This window comes from Ovis canadensis, chromosome 5 (genome assembly GCF_042477335.2).
Source record: "Ovis canadensis isolate MfBH-ARS-UI-01 breed Bighorn chromosome 5, ARS-UI_OviCan_v2, whole genome shotgun sequence".
Classification (NCBI taxonomy): Eukaryota; Metazoa; Chordata; class Mammalia; order Artiodactyla; family Bovidae; genus Ovis; species Ovis canadensis.
In genome coordinates this window covers 59,543,844-59,562,470 of record NC_091249.1, presented here as the reverse complement: position 1 = coordinate 59,562,470, position 18,627 = coordinate 59,543,844, and the positions used below count along the sequence as shown (strand labels likewise).

The 18,627-nt window shown below is 48.1% G+C and overlaps 1 protein-coding gene across 12 annotated transcripts in view; it reads left to right on the top strand.

Moving 5' to 3' along the window:
- Positions 1-8,267: 8,267 nt before the first annotated feature.
- The window catches only part of MACROH2A1 (macroH2A.1 histone), an 81,400-nt gene continuing 71,040 nt past the window's right edge, over positions 8,268-18,627 (top strand). For 3 of the 12 annotated variants that reach the window (XM_069592107.1, XM_069592100.1, XM_069592106.1), the window contains exon 1: positions 8,812-9,021. The gene's annotated coding sequence lies outside the window, so the exon portion shown is untranslated. Of the gene's footprint in view, positions 8,687-8,742; positions 9,022-18,627 lie in introns of those variants that run through there. The other 9 variants (XM_069592101.1, XM_069592097.1, XM_069592096.1 and 6 more) reach the window with 7 other exon arrangements.

The following is an 18,627-nucleotide window of genomic DNA, read 5'->3' as shown; positions in this document are numbered from 1 at the left end:
AAGATAATTAAGATTTTCCCCAATGTTAACAGATTTTTATAATACAGAAAATTATGTTACTTAATACCATCAGCGAAATTATCAGAAAGGTTCTAAAGTTTCGGGAAGTTGTCAGCTGTTAAGCTCATGGTGGCAGACACAAGCTTTCAAAATTTTTAAATCTGCTCATTTAAAGACACTTAATTCTTAAGTGAAACTGTGTGTGTGTGTTAAAGAATTCTATGACTGCTAACAGTTTGGGACACTGCCTTGATTTGTGCTAAGACATGGTCTTACCCACCAGTGCTTTTTGTACTATTAGTGCAAATGTCAACACAGTGAAAAAGGCAAATAAGGCCTTAGTATTATTATAAACGTAGTCTTGACACACAGACCCCATTAAAGAGTCTCAGGGACCCCCCAAGGTCTCTGAGCACCACTGCTCTTCAGGTAGCATGAATTTTTCAAACCATATTTTCAATCCAGCTCTAACCTCGGGGTGGGTGGGAGAATATTTAAATCTTGAGTTGTCTGTAGGTCAGGAAAAAGGTAATACAGCCCCTCCTACACCACAGGATGGTTTTCCTTGATGCCTTTGTTACTTTCAATCAAGGGTAAATATTCACCTGTACTTCTCTTAGAGAAAGGCATTAACTGCTTAACAAAGACAGGAGGGCGTGGGGATTGTTGAGAACAGGGATAAGAGTCAGATGTTGCCGCTAATTACAGATCAAAGCGAGACAACTTATCTCTGAAGTAATCAAGTAAGGAAGAAAGGCTCCAATGGAAGAGACGGTGGTGCATCTGTTCCGTGGAAAAGGGTGCATCTGTTTGCTTGTGGAGGCAGAGGGTGGTGGAGAGCAGTTTCTTTCTTTTCTGGGATTGCTACATGTGCCCGTGCACATCCACACCCACACACCCACACCCACCCCTTGGCTTGATCAGAAGCTTGGGAACTAGCTAGAGACCTCTCCCTGCCCACAAATAAGGTCACAAATAAGGTCAAGCTAAACCAGGGAAATGGTGACACCCCACCATTTGACTCTCAGATCATCAAAGGTCTTGGAGAACAGTCAGGGTGGGGCTAAGAGGTGCTGGGAAAATGCAGGAATGCTCAGTCCTGCCCATTGCCAGCCCAGTCCCAGGATCTCTGGAGGGCCACTTGGCTACCTGCATTAAAGCTTTTAAACTGTGGATCTTTGATCCAGCAGTTCCACTTCTAAGAATTAACCTTCAGCCGTCAGATGTGCACTAAGATGTATTGCTAAGGACCTGCATCAGGTTTTTCTAATAGAATGCAAAACTGCCTGAAAGAAAAACAGTAACAAGAGCAATAACCAATAATAATTGGTTAACTAAGTGATGGTACAGCCCAGGATGTTTGGAATAGTGGTTCCCAAAATGGGGTCTGCTGATCGCTGAAAGTCACTGTGACCCTTTGCAGGGGTTCACAAAATTCAAACTTTTCGTGATAATGTTAAGACAATATTTAGCTTTTCCATTGTCTTAGTGTTTGCACCAGTGGTGCAAAAACAATTGTGGGTAAAACTGCTGATGACTTAGCACATATCAGCAATGACACCAAACTGTACTAATAATCATTTTATCCTTTATTGCCAAGCACTGCCAGAAAAAAAAAAAAAAAACCAAAACAGTAGTTAATTTAAGAATGTCCCTGATAGAGCAATTGTTGTTTAGTCACTCAGTCATGTATGACTCTTTGAGACCCCATGGACTGCAGCCCTCCAGACTCCTCTGTCCGTGGGGATTCTCTAGGCAAGAATGCTGGAGTGGGTTGCCGTTTCCTTCTCCACAATAAAGCAGTAAAAATTACTAATTTTATTGATCTCGACCCTTCAGGACATACTTTACATTTTAAAATGTTCTCTGTGACCGCATGAGAAATATATGTGAATTACTTCCTGGGTCGGGAAGATCCCCTGCAGAAGGAAATGGCAACCCACTCCAGTACTGTTGCCTGGAGAATCCCATGGAGGGAGGAGCCTGGTAGGCTATAGTCCACGGGATTGCAAAGAGTCGGACTCGGCTGAGCGACTTCACTTTCACCCACTCCAGTATTCTTGGGCTTCCCTTGTGGCTTAGCTGATAAAGAATCCGCCTGCAATACGGGAGACCTGGGGTTCAAACCCTGGGTTGGGAAGATCCCCTGGAGAAGGGAAAGGCTACCCACTACAATATTCTGGCCTAGAGAATTCCAGTCCATGGGGTCGAAAAGAGTAGGACATGGCTGAACCACTTTCACTTTTCACGGTCGGCTATTTAACAAACTAGGATGGTTGCCTTAAGGAAGAGCATTTGTGTGATTGAGTTGTGGGCTAAACTAGCTGCTTTTTTCGAGAAACACCATTTTACTTGAAACGACGATGGACAGTAGGGCTATGTTAATATTTTCATGGGCTCCAGGCACTTTTGTCTTTGCAGGCCCCCTCCTTTATAAAAAGATATAAAGATTCTATTTTACAACTGTGTTGGCATAGGGACAAATATATGAATGTTGTATATTAAAATATTTTATTTGATCTAAAAGAAGTGAATTTCATTTTCTTCTTCTGATTTTAAAGAAATGGGAACACTTTCATGGTCCCATAAAGTCATGTGGGCCTTGGCTCTATTCCTTATGGCTAAGGTGAGCCTGCCTGACAGATGAACTGTGATTGAACTGTTCAGACTCTGGTGTGTACCAGGCTGGAATCCCCACTAGACACAGTTGTATATTTCATGCTAATATACTTGTCTTTACACCACTGCTGGAGGATTTTTGTTTTTATTTTTTATTTTTTAATTTTTTTTAATATATTGTTGCTGTTGTTTATTTTTTATTTTTTTTTAATTTTTATTTTTACTTTATTTTACTTTACAATACTATATTGGTTTTGCCATACATTGACATGAATCCACCACGGGTGTACATGCGTTCCCAAACATGAACCCCCCTCCCACCTCCCTCCCCATAACATCTCTCTGGGTCATCACCGTGCACCAGCCCCAAGCATGCTGTATCCTGCGTCGGACATAGACTGGCAATTCGATTCTTACATGATAGTATACATGTTACAATGCCATTCTCCCAAATCATCCCACCCTCTCCCCCTCCCTCTGAGTCCAAAAGTCTGTTATACACATCTGTGTCTCTTTTACTGTCTTGCATACAGGGTCGTTGTTGCCATCTATGAGCCCAAGAAGGTAAGAATGCCTGAGGCCCAGGAAAGTCACAATGCAGCCCTGAGAACATGGTGGACGTTTTCTTGAAAAGGAATGAAATGAACTTGTCACTTCAAGAAAAGTAACGGTGATGTTATGTTGCCAATGATAAATTTAAACTTTCAACCAAAAATTACAGTATTGGGAAATTTTTATCTGCCACCATGAACTTGGAAACTTCTCAGTACTTAAAAACCTCTGCTGATATCCAGGATATCAGAAATGTGGTTTTCTGATTATACCATGAAAGGAGTTCACATTTGGAAGATTAGGAGATCTGTATAACTCAGTGAACCACTATTTTCCAAAACCCAGGAGACCTACCGAGGAACATACACTCGCGTGACACAAACCAATGAGTGAGTATATCAAATCATGCACTGCTAAAAGGTCCATCAAAATAATGGATAAAAATTAAGATAGATTATAAATCCATTAAAAATAATAAAAATATAGATTAATGGATGTTACCAAATCAGTTGGTCTCAGATTCTATATTGTTATTAACCTTTAAGAAACTACTACTTTTGGGGTATTGGAGTAGTATAAAATAAGAATATCCAAAATTATCTGAAAAGGTTATTAAAATCCTCTATTTTCCCCAAATACATATCTGTATTTTTTATATAGACTGTAGTTTTTCATATACTTAAAACAATAGATAGCAATTACTGAATACAGAAGACATGAAAATCTAGCTATCTTCTGTTAAAACAGACATTAAAGAAATGTGCAAAGTTGGAAGACAGTGATACTCTTCTCACTAAAATTTGGTTGTTTGGAAAATATAGTCATTTTTCATACAAATACATTGTTTAGCATGAACTTGTTTACAGATTAACATTTAAAAATGAATAAGTTAATATTTAAGATTTTTGTTTTAATTTCTAATAGAGCAAATATTGACAGATGCAACCCATGTAAAACTGCTCTTTGCAGTCCTCAGTAATTTAAGAGAGTAAAGGTGTTTTCAATTTCAAATACTTTGAGAACTGCTATTGTAGAATACCTACAACAGGTTAAATGTTTATAAAGGACAATTAAGTTTAAAAAGCAGGTGAAGAGTCCTAAATGCAATAGAAACACAAATACATTTACTATTAAGTAGATAAGGACTTCCCTGGTGGTTCAGACGGTAAAGCGTCTCTCTACAGTGCAGGAGACCCGGGTTCGAACCCTGGGTTGGGAAGATCCCCTGGAGAAGGAAATGCCAATCCACTCCAGTACTATTGCCTGGAAAATCCCATGGACAGAGGAGCCTGGCAGGCTGCAGTCTATGGGGTCCCAAAGAGTCGGATACGACTGAGCGACTTCACTTCACTTTAGATATGGTTACAAAGACTGAAAAGGAAGCAGTGGCTTTCTTCTAGGTATACTTAACGGTGATTTTTATGCTTTCGTGCATTTTTGTTTTCCAAGTTTTACATAGTGAGCATGCATTTATTTTACAATTGTAAGGAAAAAAATCTGATGGAACCCTCTGAACCTGACTAGGGGAGAGGGCATGCCACCGACATGGAAAAACAGGACAAACAAATTAGAGGGAAGAGAAAAGGGGTGTGGAGCTTTTGGGAGAGAGGAAGGGAGAGGGCATCTTGAACTTCTCCCAGGGACAATATTCCCAGTGAGTTCTGTAAGTGGCACACTGTGGAGGGATGAGGGGCATGAGGATAGCACCAAGGTCAGCTCTGGAGGGGTAAGGACTCTAACCCAAGGACAGTGGTGCATGACTGTGGGGACAAGAAGACCCACTCTGAACTCCGGGGGCAGGGGTGGCGGCACGAGGAGGATGGATACTGGGTGTGGAGGAAGGGCACCCCTAGAAGGGCTTTATTCAGGACTGAGTCATGAAAACTCAGGTCCTGGATGAACCTGGATTTGAACCCCAGTGCCAGCCTACCCCGGAGAAGGCAATGGCACCCCACTCCAGTACTCTTGCCTGGAAAATCCCATGGGCAGAGGAGCCTGGTAGGCTGCAGTCCATGGGGTCGCTAAGAGTCGGACACGACTGAGCAACTTCGCTTTCCCTTTTCACTTTCATGCATTAGAGAAGGAAATGGCAACCCACTCCAGTGTTCTTGCCTGGAGAATCCCAGGGACGGGGGAGCCTGGTGGGCTGCCGTCTGTGGGGTCGCACAGAGTCGGACACGACTGAAGCGACTTAGCAGCAGCAGCCAGCCTACCCACTCTCTGATCCCCAGGATGTTTCATAGCTTTCCAAATCTATAGTGCCTTCATCTGTAAAATGGGGATAGAAATGTCCCACAAATAGTGTGCCTGCTGGGGCTGTTGTGAAACAGAAATGGTGGGATATATCTGATTTGACACGTGGTGAATGTGCAATCAGCCCTGGGATTTCTTTGGAAGGAATGATGCTAAAGCTGAAGCTCCAGTACTTTGGACACCTCAAGCGAAGAGTTGACTCATTGGAAGACTCTGATGCTGGGAGAGATTGGGGGCAGGAGGAGAAGGGGACGACCCAGGATGAGATGGCTGGATGGCATCACGGACTCGATGGACGTGAGTCTGAGTGAACTCCGGGAGATGGTGATGGACAGGGAGGCCTGGCGTGCTGCAATTCATGGGGTCGCAAAGAGTCGGACACGACTGAGTAACTGAACTGAACTGAACTGAACTGAATGTGCAATAGGATGGAAAGAAAAACCAGTCTTGTAGGCTTGACCCACTTCCAGGTCACCAGGGAAACCAACTTAGAGACCAAAGCTGGGGTCGAGGTGAACGAATTACTTCTTGGTCCACTAGTGTTGCAGATCTCTAAGACAATCTTGCTGTGTGTTTGGCCTTCATCATCACTTAAGGACCTGGGGAAGAGGAAGCCTCAGGTCTGTGCGCGACTAGGGCACCAGCAGACTGTAGGTGTCTCCCCCTCTCCGCACATGCCTGGGCTTTCAACAGCCCGGTTGGTCTCTTCAGTTAAGGTTTCCAGGAGTACTGGACTGCTTACATTTCAGACCAGAACCTAGGCAGCGTGGCAGTGCACCTAGAGGGTTTTTGGTCCACAGCAGGCATTCAGCAAGTGTTTGTTGAATGACTTACTGAGTCTGGCATCCTCCTGACTCACTGTGGCCCACAGAAGCCTCACCTGGTAGCTGGCCCTGGTAGAACTGAGGGACCTCCCCAGGGAGAAGGGAAGCACAGAGCAAAGGTGGGTGGTGGTGTCTCTGTCCCTCTTCTGAGACCTCTCTGCAGCTTCCATGGGGAAATCCTCACACATCCTTAATGCTTTGTTTTTAGACCCGAAGAATCATCATTTCTCAGTTTCATCTCCTGTAATTCTTTCACTCATTCCACAACAACCTCACACTTTAAAAGTTGAGATATTATTGACATTATAACATTGTGTGAGTTTAAGGTGTACAACCTGTTGATTTGTTACACTTATATACTGCTATATGATTACATAGAGTACCTCTATCATGTTACACATTATCTTTTCTTGTGAACACACTCATTGTACTTTGATTTCAGAGATGCTTCTGTCTGCCTCATTTGCTGTTCCTGTGCTTAGGATATCCCCCCACCCCAATCCCCCAGATATCCACTTGGCTTGCTGCCTCAATTCTTTGGGCTTCCCTCATAGCTCAGTTTGTAAAGAATCCACTTGCAATGCAGGAGACCCCCCAGTTTGATTCCTGGGTTGGGAAGATCCCCTGGGGAAGGGAAAGGCTACCAGCTCCAGTATTCCAACCTGGAGAACTCCATGGACTGTATAGTCTGTGGGGTCGCAAAGAGTCAGACACGACTGAGTGAATTTCACTTTCACTCAATTCCTTAAATGTCTCCTTATCCATGAGGCCTTTTCTAAAATTTGAAGCCCCATCCCAACTTATACCTCTATCCCTCTTCCTTGCTTTGTCATCAAGCCCAAGCTCATATTGCTTGCTACATGACAGGCCAGTAAATCGAGAGATGAGTTGTTGGGAGAAAGAATGGCGACTTATTTAGAAAGCCAGAAAACCAAGAAGATGGGGGACTCTTGCCTCCAGAGAACCATCTTGCCTGAGTTAGAATTCAGGCTTCTTTTATACTAAAAGGGAAGGGAGTAAAGTCAAACATTTCCTGGTTCTAGTCAGCCTGGAAAGAGGATGTGTTAATTTCTTCCAAGAAGCCATTCACAGGTGGGCCTGGTCAGGATATTTCCCTTGAGTTAAATCTTAGACAGAGTTACCAGAAATGGGCCATTTTGTATAATTTAAGCTTATAGGCAACACTCCTTTAGTGATTAACTTGTAATAGAATACAAAAGATTCTTGCCAGTTACAGCTTTATTTTTCTGTATTGCATTTACACCATCTGATACATCACCTCTTTTGCCTATTATCTTTCTTTACCAGCTAGACTGCAAACTTCTGGAGCTCAGGGATTTTTGCCTGTTCTATTCACTGCTTCATCTTCATCACCCAAATTGGTGCATGGCACAAAGTATGACCACAGAAGTTAACTGAGTTAATGAATGAATGGCATGTATTGGACACTGCTTTGCAGACTTTTGAAGTAGAGTGTAAAGCATCGTGGTGAAGGGAGGAGGTTACCACCACTGCTACTGGGGCAACCTGAGGGAAGGGAGTGGTCATTAATGACTCATAATCTTCCACCACCAACTCAGCAGTCTCAGAACAACTCTGCAGGGTCTGTATTGTTATCTAAATTTGGTTCAGCTGGGTCTAATGCCTCCCCCCTCCCCCTTCGGTAGATGGAGGGGAGAGGAGGAGGAGCCGGAGGGCTCTTACGTTAGAACTTGGGATGGGTCACTAAGGTCTTAAGGCCAAAAACCAATTTAGAAATACAAGTTGGGTTTTGCAGCGGGCCCCTCTTTCTGCTTGTCTCAGTCAAAACTAAATTAATTTTTAAAAATAAAGGGAAAGGGAAAATAATTAAAAAGCAAACAAAAATGTGTGTGATGATAAGAGAATCACTGTTTAGTAAATCTCAACTTGGGTCCAAGAGTGAACATTTGCTGAATCTAAGTAAACGGCTTCCATGCAACAAAGCAAATCAATCCAGACTTCTAGGGGTCACTGGGAAGAACTCCAGGGGAGCCGGATGCGCAGCAGTTGGTCGTGGGGAAGACCAGGCTTGATAAGGGCTTGGGTCCAAAGACAGCGGGAGGTTCTGAGGTGCGAGGGAGGTTTGCATTGGTTGGGGAGGGAAAAATCCTTGCTTATAACATTAATTTTGCCTCCGTCCCTGCGTTAATGAGAAGGCTTCTAGAGATCGGCAGGAAAAGCCCCCCCCCCGCCTCGCCCGCCCCAGTAGGCGCTCAATAAGCGTTCCTCTAGTCGCACAGGCTGGGACGCGCGCTGGAGAAGCGCCTCTACCCAGGGTCCCGACCTTTCACAGGACTTAGCTCAGGGCGAGTCCCCAGCTCGGGCGGGACCCTGCGTGTGGCGTCCAGGCCAGGTGACAGAGGACCAGAGCTGGGGCCGCCGTGCGGCCGGGAAACTAACCCACCGACGTCCAGGAGGTACAGCACGGAGGGCCCCCGCGCGCGCGCGCGGCTGCTGGCTTGGGGTCAAGGCTGGGGCGCCCAGGTGGCGCGGGAGGGGTGGCCGGACGCGCGCGGACGGGATGGGATGTGACGAGCGGCGCGCTGTGCATTGTGGGAATCCCGGGGCCGCGGCGACTGGTTCCAGTTCACTCGGCAGCGGAGCCGGGCGGAGGGGGCGAGCGCGGGTCGCGCAGGCGGGAAGCGAGGAGGTGGGCGGGCGGGCCAGCGAGGAGCGCGGAGAGAAAAGGCGCGAGCGGCCGAGAGGGCACAGGCCGGACACCTTGCTGCTGCTGCCGCCGCCGAGCCGCCCCGTAAGTGCCGCCTGGGCCCCCTCGCCGCGCCGCGTCCCCGCCGCCCGGGTCCGGCTGCCCTGCTCTTCCGGCCGAGGGTGCATGGGAGCGGCCGGGCCTGGCGGGCACCTGGCGGCGCACGGCCGACTCGGGCAGCTGGGTTCAACGCGGCCCACGCCGGGGCCTCGCGCGCGCACGGCGTCCTCCCAGGCCCTGCCCGGGCCGCGCGGGATCCTCTTTGGTTTTGTTCAAAAAGCAAACCCGGAAGCCAACTTGTCCTAGAACCGCGTCCTCCTGCCCGCGCCTGGGCGCTTTTGTGAGCAGGAGACAGCCCCGGCTCGTGCCCCGGTGACCCGTCCTGCAGCGGGCGGGCTGGACTCGAGGCCGGGGGAGGCGTCGCGGCGGGAGCCGGTCGGCCTGGGCCTGGGCGCCCGGGAGCTGTTGTGCGCGGAGTTGTACTTGGTGAGGCGCCCGCCTGCTCGCGAGTTGCCGGCCCAGGGCACAATAAGTGGGGCTCGAGCCCCAGGTGGCGGTGGTGTAGGCGTCTGGGTGGTGTGCTGGGAGAGTGGGATGGGGGTTTGGGGGGTAGTTGCAAGACTGGAACCAAGGCGGGGTGGGGAGGGGTTTGTCCAGGGACTGGCTGGGGAGGGGCCACAGGAACCCCCGCTGCCCTCTCATTTTTATGAACAGCCTTTTGTTTGCTTTGTGGTTGGGAGGTGGTGTTTGTTTTTTGTTTGTTTGTTTGTTTGTTTGTTTTTTTCCCAAGGTAACTCCAGAAGGCTGTAGGCTCTTCCAGTGGAGAAGGCCAGGAGGGAAGTCTTTCGCTGGGGGGTGGGGTGGAAAGAGGAGGTGAGTGCGCAGGATGCTGCTGGTCATGTCGCCTGACAACAGGTGTGCGGGATGGCGCGTCCCACCTGCACTACGGCAGGGACCACAGATCACTCAGGAAGGATCTTGTCAGTAGATTGCTTGAAACGTTGTTTTAGACAAGATGTTAGGGAAAGATACTTTCCCGAGTGTGGAAGTAAGAGACACAGAGCTGAGACAAGCCTTAAATTCAACAATTACAGTTACCACGAAGTCCTTGTAAGACTTTAATGATCGAATAAACAGCGTATAAGAATAGACAATTAGAGGGGCGCTCCTGCTAGCTTCTCTCTTTCTTCTACCTATGTGGTTTGAGGTTTCATCATTAAAGAGGGGGAAAGTGCTTTGTTCCAAGATTTCCTGCTCCAAGGACTCCGGAAATTTTGAACAGTTTTAAATTAAAATGAGTGGGAGACTCTATTTGTGAATTAGATGGAATCCACCTACTCCGGGCCACCTTTAGATTACTGGTCTGCTTTCAGAGGAGTTATTAGCTCTGAAATGGACCCTTCTTTGCTGCACCTGGAATTAATACATGTACACTACTAACCAAAGCTGGGCAATGGCATCTCAGTCTTGCACAAGAGGCTCCCCAATGAACAGAGATGTATTTTTCAACCTATTTTTCCTTCTTCCTCTTTTCCTAAATCCTCAAGACTTTAAAATCTTATTTACTGTATTTTTAGGAGGAGAGTAGGAAATCTTTCCACTTTGTTACTGTTTTGATCTCTTACCATTGTTAATACTGATCCTTAGATAAAGGTATTTAGAAGGAGGGAGGGGGTTAAATAAGTGAAAATTGTTTGAGGCAGAGCCTTTAGAATGAGGATGGGATGGCTTACGTTTTATTAAACTTTGAGTTGTCTAGACCATCACACATGACATTCTATACTCCATACAACTATAAGTCACTGGCTTGGTCTATCCCAGTGGGCCAGGGTCAGAGAGTGGTATATCTCAGGCTGCCATTTTTTCTGGTCCTCCAGATAGCAGATCTCTGGAAGACCCTTTCACCTCTTATTTCAAAGAGAGGCTTGGACTACATACATGACTTTTGGGACCCACTTCTAATATCTTCTAAGTTAATGCTACCCCAAGCCATTTAAAGGAGGTTTACTTAAATAAAAGCCCAAACTGACAGCCCAACTTGACAAAACCCAACAAGAATCTATATGTGGTATTCATCAGAATGGCAGCAGCTTCTAGTTCTCTTTGGATTGTGCCCTTGGATTTGTGTCAGATTTTTCAGAGCCCTGTTCTTGGCACATGGGCTGGGAAAGGGCAGAGGTCAATGGGGCCCATGTCTGTCTTATGGGTCCTTCCCGAGTTCTGTAGGTTTAGAAATACGTTGGGCCCCACCTCAGCTCTTATGTGTGAGTCCAAGTGATTAGCTCTTCATTCCAGAGAATTGTATAGCTTGTTAGCTTGGATCAAGCCTGCCAGATCAGTGCCTTGCGGTCTTCAGGGAATATTTCTTGGGAATCAAGTTTCGGGGGGCTCAGGCACTGGGGACAGAACTGGATGAAGAAAATGTCCAGTTTTGCCACGTCCCCCTACCTCCTAGGAGGGGAGGGGGCTGGAGCTTGAGTCAATCACCAGTGGCCAGTAATTTGGTCAGTCATGAAGTGAAGTTAAGTGAAGTTGCTCAGTCGTGTCCGACTCTTTGTAACCCCGTGGACTGTAGCCCACCAGGCTCCTCCGTCCATGGGATTCACCACGCAAGACTACTGGAGTGGGTTGCCATTTCCTTCTCCAGGGGATCTTCCCAACCCAGGGATTGAACCCAGATCTCCCACATTGCAGGCAGATGCTTTAACCTCTGAGCCACCAGGGAAGCATGGAATCTCTGTAAAACCCCCAAAGGACAAGGTTCAGAGAGCATCCAGGTTGATAGACAAGTGGAGATTTAGAGAGAGTGGCATACTTGGAGAGGGCGTGGAAGCTCCATGCCCTTCCCTGGACCGCCCTATGTATGTATCTCTTCCATCTGACTGTTCCCAAGTTATATCCTTTTGTTAATAAACTGATATGTAGTTTAAAAAAAAATGTTGAGTTCTTACCCTTGGGAAGCTGACAGGAGGAGCAGAAGGCAGGCAAGTGGCCATTGCAAGGTCAGTGCAGGAAGCCACAGTAGCTCTCATAGCAGCTCCCAGGACAGTAACCTAGCCAGGGGCAAGCCCTTACTAGGCACAGAAAAACCAAGTAAGAGTTGGCTGGGCAAAGGAGGGCAGGTGGGGACAAGTGTTTGAGACCTGGCCCACATGTGCAAAGTCTGAGAACAATAAGAATAGAGTTCATATGGGGGAACTGCCAGAGGCTCAAGATGTCGTGATTCTAGAGGGAAACTAGTAAAGCCAGAGGGCCAAACAGACCAAATCACAGAGGGGGATCCTGATCAGAAACACACTGAGGGATTTAAACTTCTTCCTAAGAACAGTAATAAGCCTGCGAAGGCTCTGGATAGGAGGAAGATGCCTTTTATCTGTTCAACAAACATTGAATAGTTTCTAGATGCTAAGCCTGACCAGGGTCTTGCCCTACTGCAGCTCACATTTTCCTCTGATGGCCTTCCATTGGGGTGACTGTCTCCTAGTTGGCACAGCCTTTAACAGGGAGAGGAGGTTTGAAAGAAAATTTCCTTGCGAAGGAGGCAGGGAGTGCCATACTAACTGTTGAAATGTAGTGCTGGTTCCTTGAGTGTTGCTCAGGATGCATACCACAGAGTGGATTTGCAGAGGTGAACATTTTAATCCCAGGCTGCCTTCCTGCTAACCGTTCCTACTTGTAGTAAATAACACTCTTCATTTTGGCTTTTGTTTTTTTCCCACCACTAAAATCCTGACACATGAGAAGAGTAAAATCTGCTGGAACAAAGTGTTTGGTTATGGTTTATTTATTATCTCAGTTTGTCCTTTTCTTCTTGTTTGCAATCCCTTGGTTCACTGAGGATGGACCGTAAGTTCTTTAATCATCCCTTTCATTTTATGGTATAGTGTTTTATGAATGGAGAGAGATGTTTTTCGTGATTGGCCAAAGTACCAGAGCAAGTCTCTGTTCTGAGCCAATCAGAGTGAATCTTGTGAACCCCACCTCTGGGAGTGATAGTTGTGTAGTATATCCACATGCCTCTGGGGGCATGACAGCAGTGTCACCGTTAATCATTTGGTATGATGGGAATAAACGGAAGAGAATGCTGTAAACAGGATTAGTGTCCTGCACTTCAGAATTAAGTGTCTCAGGTTTGTCTTCGTGATTGGAGTTGATGGGAAGGTGACAAATGCATGTGGACATGTGGGCACTTATCCAGTGGCTGGGAATGGATGGGATAGTCCTCACCCTGTCAGTGACCTGAGCGCTGATAGCTCAGATTCTTCCATCCTCGGGGGCCAGAGATAGGGCTGTCTGACCAGCAGCCCCCCAGCAGTTCTAATCAATATTTTGTTCAAGATCAATAGGCACATATTCATTGCTTAGATAATAAAAGACTTTACCATTGACCATTCCAGTGGTTTCGTGAGTGCCCTGATTATTTGAGAGTTTTCTAGGCGGCAGCTTTGACAGAGGTCAGGAACATAAGTCTTTTCCGCTGGTCTGTGTTACTGTGCTTGTCTTAACGGCAGAAAGGGAGATTGCTGGAATCATAGGATGGTCACCGAAGGTCTCTGCATGCTCATACCTCAGCCATCAGGGAAATGGTGGTGGTCCGTTCTTGGGAATCCCCAGGGTAGCCCTTACAAGCTTCCTGAATTTTATGGGTCTGGGCTCCCACATGAATGGTCCCAGAGAAGCTCCCAGATTGGTGTCTCACTTGCCACATCTGAGTCTTGTGGTCCTTGCAAATGCTGCCCTCATTTTTGTCAAGAGAGCCCCCAGCCACTGTAACTTATCAGTTACCACCCAGCTAGCACTTGAGGGCCTTTCAGGAACCAGGCAGGATGGTAGGTTCTAAGAGATACAGTCAGTGAGCAGAGTGGCCTGGTCCATCCCATCAAGACAGGCAAGAACAGAGGCAGTGGTGATACAGTGTAACAAGTGCTAGGAGTGGGGTAGGTGGCTTTAGAATATTTGTATAAGTTGGATCTAGAGTGACAGTCAGGGAAGGGCTGGAAACTGCTTGTAGAGAGCCTTTTACATAAGACTGAAAAGCAATTGCACGTATTTCAATGGTGGCTGAGGTTCATTGAAAGGGACTTCTCACTGGACTCAGGGGCCACTGCAGGAATGTCTACTGAGTGAATAGAGTGATTCAGCCTGGTGGAGCCCTCATTTGCTGGTATAGGGAAGATGGGCCAGAGTTTGTTGGGTCTTGTTGTACAAAGCCAGAGTCTGGGCATGGGGCTGCTCCACACTAGACTAGAACTGGGGGCCACATTGCTCAGCCACTGCAGAGAGGCAGAGCAGGGAGCTCCTTGATAAATCTCCATCATCAGAGAAACGTTGGATCCACTAGGCAGGGTCGCCCCCGACTGAGGGCAGAAGAGTGTTCCACACTGAGTGAGCGGCATGTCCCGAAGGGCGGAAGTGGGGATGAAGGTGGTTTGCGGCACACGGAGGAGCCGGCTGTGCTGCCCTGTTGGCGAGGAGAACAGCAGTGTGGCAGGCTGACCCTTTGCCCTCCTTGCCTCTGTTGCCCCTTCCCTTTGTTTTCGTGTCTGTCTTATTCACAGGATCCTCACAGCCAGGCATCTCATTTGTCCTGTGCTTTGAGGACAGATCACGTTGTCACGTCTTGATCATTGAGGGGCTTGATGTCAAAGATGTGCTTCTCACTGAGCCTGGCTCTTCTCTGTAGAGGCCCCTCCGCCCCTGTATCTGCGTGAACTTTGGGTTTCTGCAAACAAGGTTCATGTCTATTGTGACTGATTTATAGTTGGAGGAGTTGCAGAGATAAAGACCACAGAGATCCCTTCAGGATCAACCACAAAATCTTCATTTCCTGACCTGATAACCGTCAAGCCTAATGTTCAGTAATGAACAGATGCCAGGGTTGCCTGAAGACCTATCATTGTCTTCAAAGCATGTGGGACCCTCCGCAGGGCTGAGGGCTTCTGGTTTGCTGAATGGGGTGCTCTCCTGGCTGATGAATCCAGGAAGGAAGGACACAGTTTTGTCAGTTTGGCAGGGTACTGTTGCTGTTTGTCCTGTGAACAAGGTCAGTGCCCCAATGAGAAGCTGAATGCATGGGAAGCCGCTTTCTGCATCACAAAGGACTGTCCACCTCTCAGAAAAGGCTCGATGCAGGATATGGGTCAAAGTGGGCTTTGACTGGTCACTCAGACCCTGGCTTCAGGGTCAGCTCTCCAGTTGGTTTGTCAGGTTACAGAGACTGGCTGTTTCCTCTTTTCTTTGTAGGAAATAGCTGGAGGACATTTTCCAACCTCTCTTGCAGTAGGGGTGGCCATGTGACCATGCTCTACTTGGTGGGTCATGATCAGGAGTGGTGTGCTCCACTTCCAGACCTGGCCTCTGAAAGCCCCCAGGTATTTTCCTCCATGACCCTTTACCTCCAGTGGTAACCCCAAATTGTGCATTGAAGGGTGGGAGGAGTCTGGATCCATGGATCATCCTGCAGAGAAACCCCAGTCACGGACTTTCCCCAAGTGAGAAATAAGACGTAGGGGCTTATTTGTTACAGCAGCTGACCTAGGATATATAGGCTCTCAGTGGTGGAACTATGACTTGAATTGGGTTAGTCTGACTTTGGCACTCAAGTTATTAATCACAGTGCCCAGCGGCCACTTCTGTCACAGTTACTCTTCCCTCCCTGCCTCCCCATGCTGGTGCTTGGCCATAACCGACCTTGTCTCCTAGACTTCTGAAGAGCAGGATGGACCTGCCACACTCATGGATTTACCTGGAGTTTGCACCACTACAAGGCGATTTTCCAAATGATGTTTTTAAAATCACCACACATTATTGGATATCATGAAGCTGCGTGGCTCAGTTAGAATTCTTTCATAGCTGTGGCTACAGCTTGGGGATTTACTGCTAGAAGTGCAGCAAGAACGTGAGGAGGGGCAAGGAACAGAACTTTCTCAGGGCAGCCTTGGGGAGGGAATGAAGACTCAGGGCTGTTTTATCAGAGAAGGAGTCTGATTCTGAATGAGACCTGAAGATGGCTCTGGCGTTTAAGCACAGATGTTTAAGGTCTTTCTTGGAACCGGGGGACCTGCAGATGACTGCAGCTCCTGGCATGGAGTAGCTCCCAGGTGAGTCGAGCTAGGGAGGCAGGCACACATAGAGGTGCCAGGGTATGTACTGTGGGAATACAGAGCAGTGAACAATCCAGTCCACGGTCGGGACCGAGAAGAGAGGTTGTGTGAGCGTCAGTTCAGGTTTGGCAAGAGGACAAAAGGGTGTTTCAGGCAGGAGAAGCAGCATGTGTAAAAACATTCTGGACATGGCTTCACAGGTCAGGAAGTCAAGGGCAACTTGGGCATCTGAGGCCAGACAGGGGTGATGGGAAGCAGTGCTGAAGAAGTAAAGGATGCTGTTTGTGGCTGGCTTGGGGAGCTGGAGAACCAGCAAAGTGGCAGAGGTCCTCTGGCATCCATGGAGAGAGACTAGTGGTGTGGAGAACAGGCACGGAACAGGAGCTGAACCAAGGCAGGGAGGGCAAAGAGAAGGGAAGAGGCTTGTGAAGTTATGGAAGTGGGTTCAGCGAAGCCTGGCTAATGACTGGGAGCTGTGGAGGTGGGCAGAGGAACAGGGACAGACTGGCTGCTGACTGGTAGCTTGATGCATGATGTTGCCACCGCTGGGGCTGAGAAACCCACAGGAGTTCACAAGGGACTTAAAAGCAGGCCCTGCCGAGGGCAGTCAGAACAGAGCCCTGGGGCTCGGCAGCCAGGTGTGCGCTGGGATAGGGACCCGGGAGTCACCAGCTTGTTGACTAAAGACTCTTGGCTTGAGTCAGAGAGATCCCCAGGAACGTTACTTTTGAAGACGAGGTGTGTCAGGTCCCCGGGTGCTAGTGGCTCCTGTCTGGGACAGGACATTGTCCGAGTCCCACAAAGTCAGCCCTAAACATACCCAGGCAGGTCCACCCAGAGACGGAGCTGGAGTCTGTGCACCAGGAAGAACAGGGCTGAGCTGCATAAACCATCCCTGGTCACTGGCCTCTCCTGCTGGAAGAGGGGAAAACTCTCGCTCCAAAGGTCTGGGGTAGGTCTGTGAAACATATTTGTATTAAAGCCAAAGACTGCTGGGAGCTCAGATACAACTCTTCCCTACAAACACATGCACACACAAGTACAAATACCATTTCCTGCTCAGAGTGAGCGTGGGCACCTGTTTGCCAAGAATGTTTCAAGACAGAGCTCATTACAGAAGAAGTGGAGCCAACTATTTGTTTCAGAAAAACCAGACCCTTCTGGGACTCTTTAGCAATCAATGATCAATTAAGACTTGGTACCTCCCTTGACAGGGTGAAATACAGGGTTCTCATCACACAGGCCTTGAGCCCCCTTAATTCTGGTGGGCCTGTCAGCGTACCCAGAAATTCTGCCTTCTGCTGTTTTGGCCATCTCCGTCAGGCAGACCATCCAGGCTGGTCTTGCGGGTCATACTGATGTTAGGTATGGACCATGTATATCTTGAATGTAGGGTCAGGTGTCAGGAGCAAGGACTCCTAACTCTGTGACTTCCGTCGTCACAGAGATAGGGACTGTTAGAGCCAGAGGAGCCCACACACTGTGGAGCTTGGCCTCAGTTTACCAGTAAATGGGAGACCTGACCACTTGGTTCAGTGGTGTGAGCATCTGTGTCTTCTAGGGAAGTCTTGTCTGGTGCCCTGGAACAGGCTGAGGCCTCTCACAGCCCCTTCCGCAGCACCCTGCACTGGCCTTTCACAGTTCCCATTTGAATGATGAGGGTTATGTAGTATTTCTCTTGCCCACCAGCTCTGGGAGAACAGGGGCCCCACCTGCCTTGTGCATTGTCGTCTCCATCCCAGGCGTGATTCCTGAAGTGGATGCATGAATGACTCGATGCTCTTAGTAAGCGTCTGTGACCTTGCGGTGTGGTGCTGCGCCGGGACTGCAGTCAGGGGCAGCGCTGTGAGGCCTAGCGGTGAGACGAGAGAGACAGGGCGGGGAGCGTGTGTGTGTGCACGTCAGTGCCGTGGTATGAAGCACATAGGAACCCAGAGGATGGAGCACGCGGGAGGGTTGGCAGAAGGCAGAAAGCGCGAAGGATAAAGGAGGTCCTGGCTAAAGGGCATGACTGCTGTGGAGGAGGACATTTGGGGGTACTCCCCGTGTTTGCGTTTAGACCTCAGGAAGCACAGGTAAAGCTTGATGGGTGTGGCAGGCCTAGATTTCTAGGGCATTGCATGACAGGCCAAAGTTTCTGATTGCATCTTGGGAATTGTGGCAGCAGGGAAAACTTAAGAACAGTACCACAGCATATTCAGATTTGTGTGCACGGAGACAGCTCAGCCAGTGGAGAGCAGATGGATTAGAGTGTGGCCTGCGGTGGGAAGACCTTTTCAGGACCAAATGTGTGATTATTTGGTTAAGATAGTGGTGACCTGGATCCCCACAAGAGGTATGGGGCATTTTGGATGGTGAGTGGGTCGGGGAAGGAAGGAAGGACTTTCTTCTCTGAGGACAGGCCTGACTAGCAGTCAGGAAGTGCTCAGAAGGCCTTATATTCCAACCTGGCTGCCCACTTAACTCCTGTGAGCAGTTCTTGCCTCTCACAGATAAAGGACTGCAAGGGAGAGAGGCTGCTCTCATCAAAGAACCTAACTGTCTGACT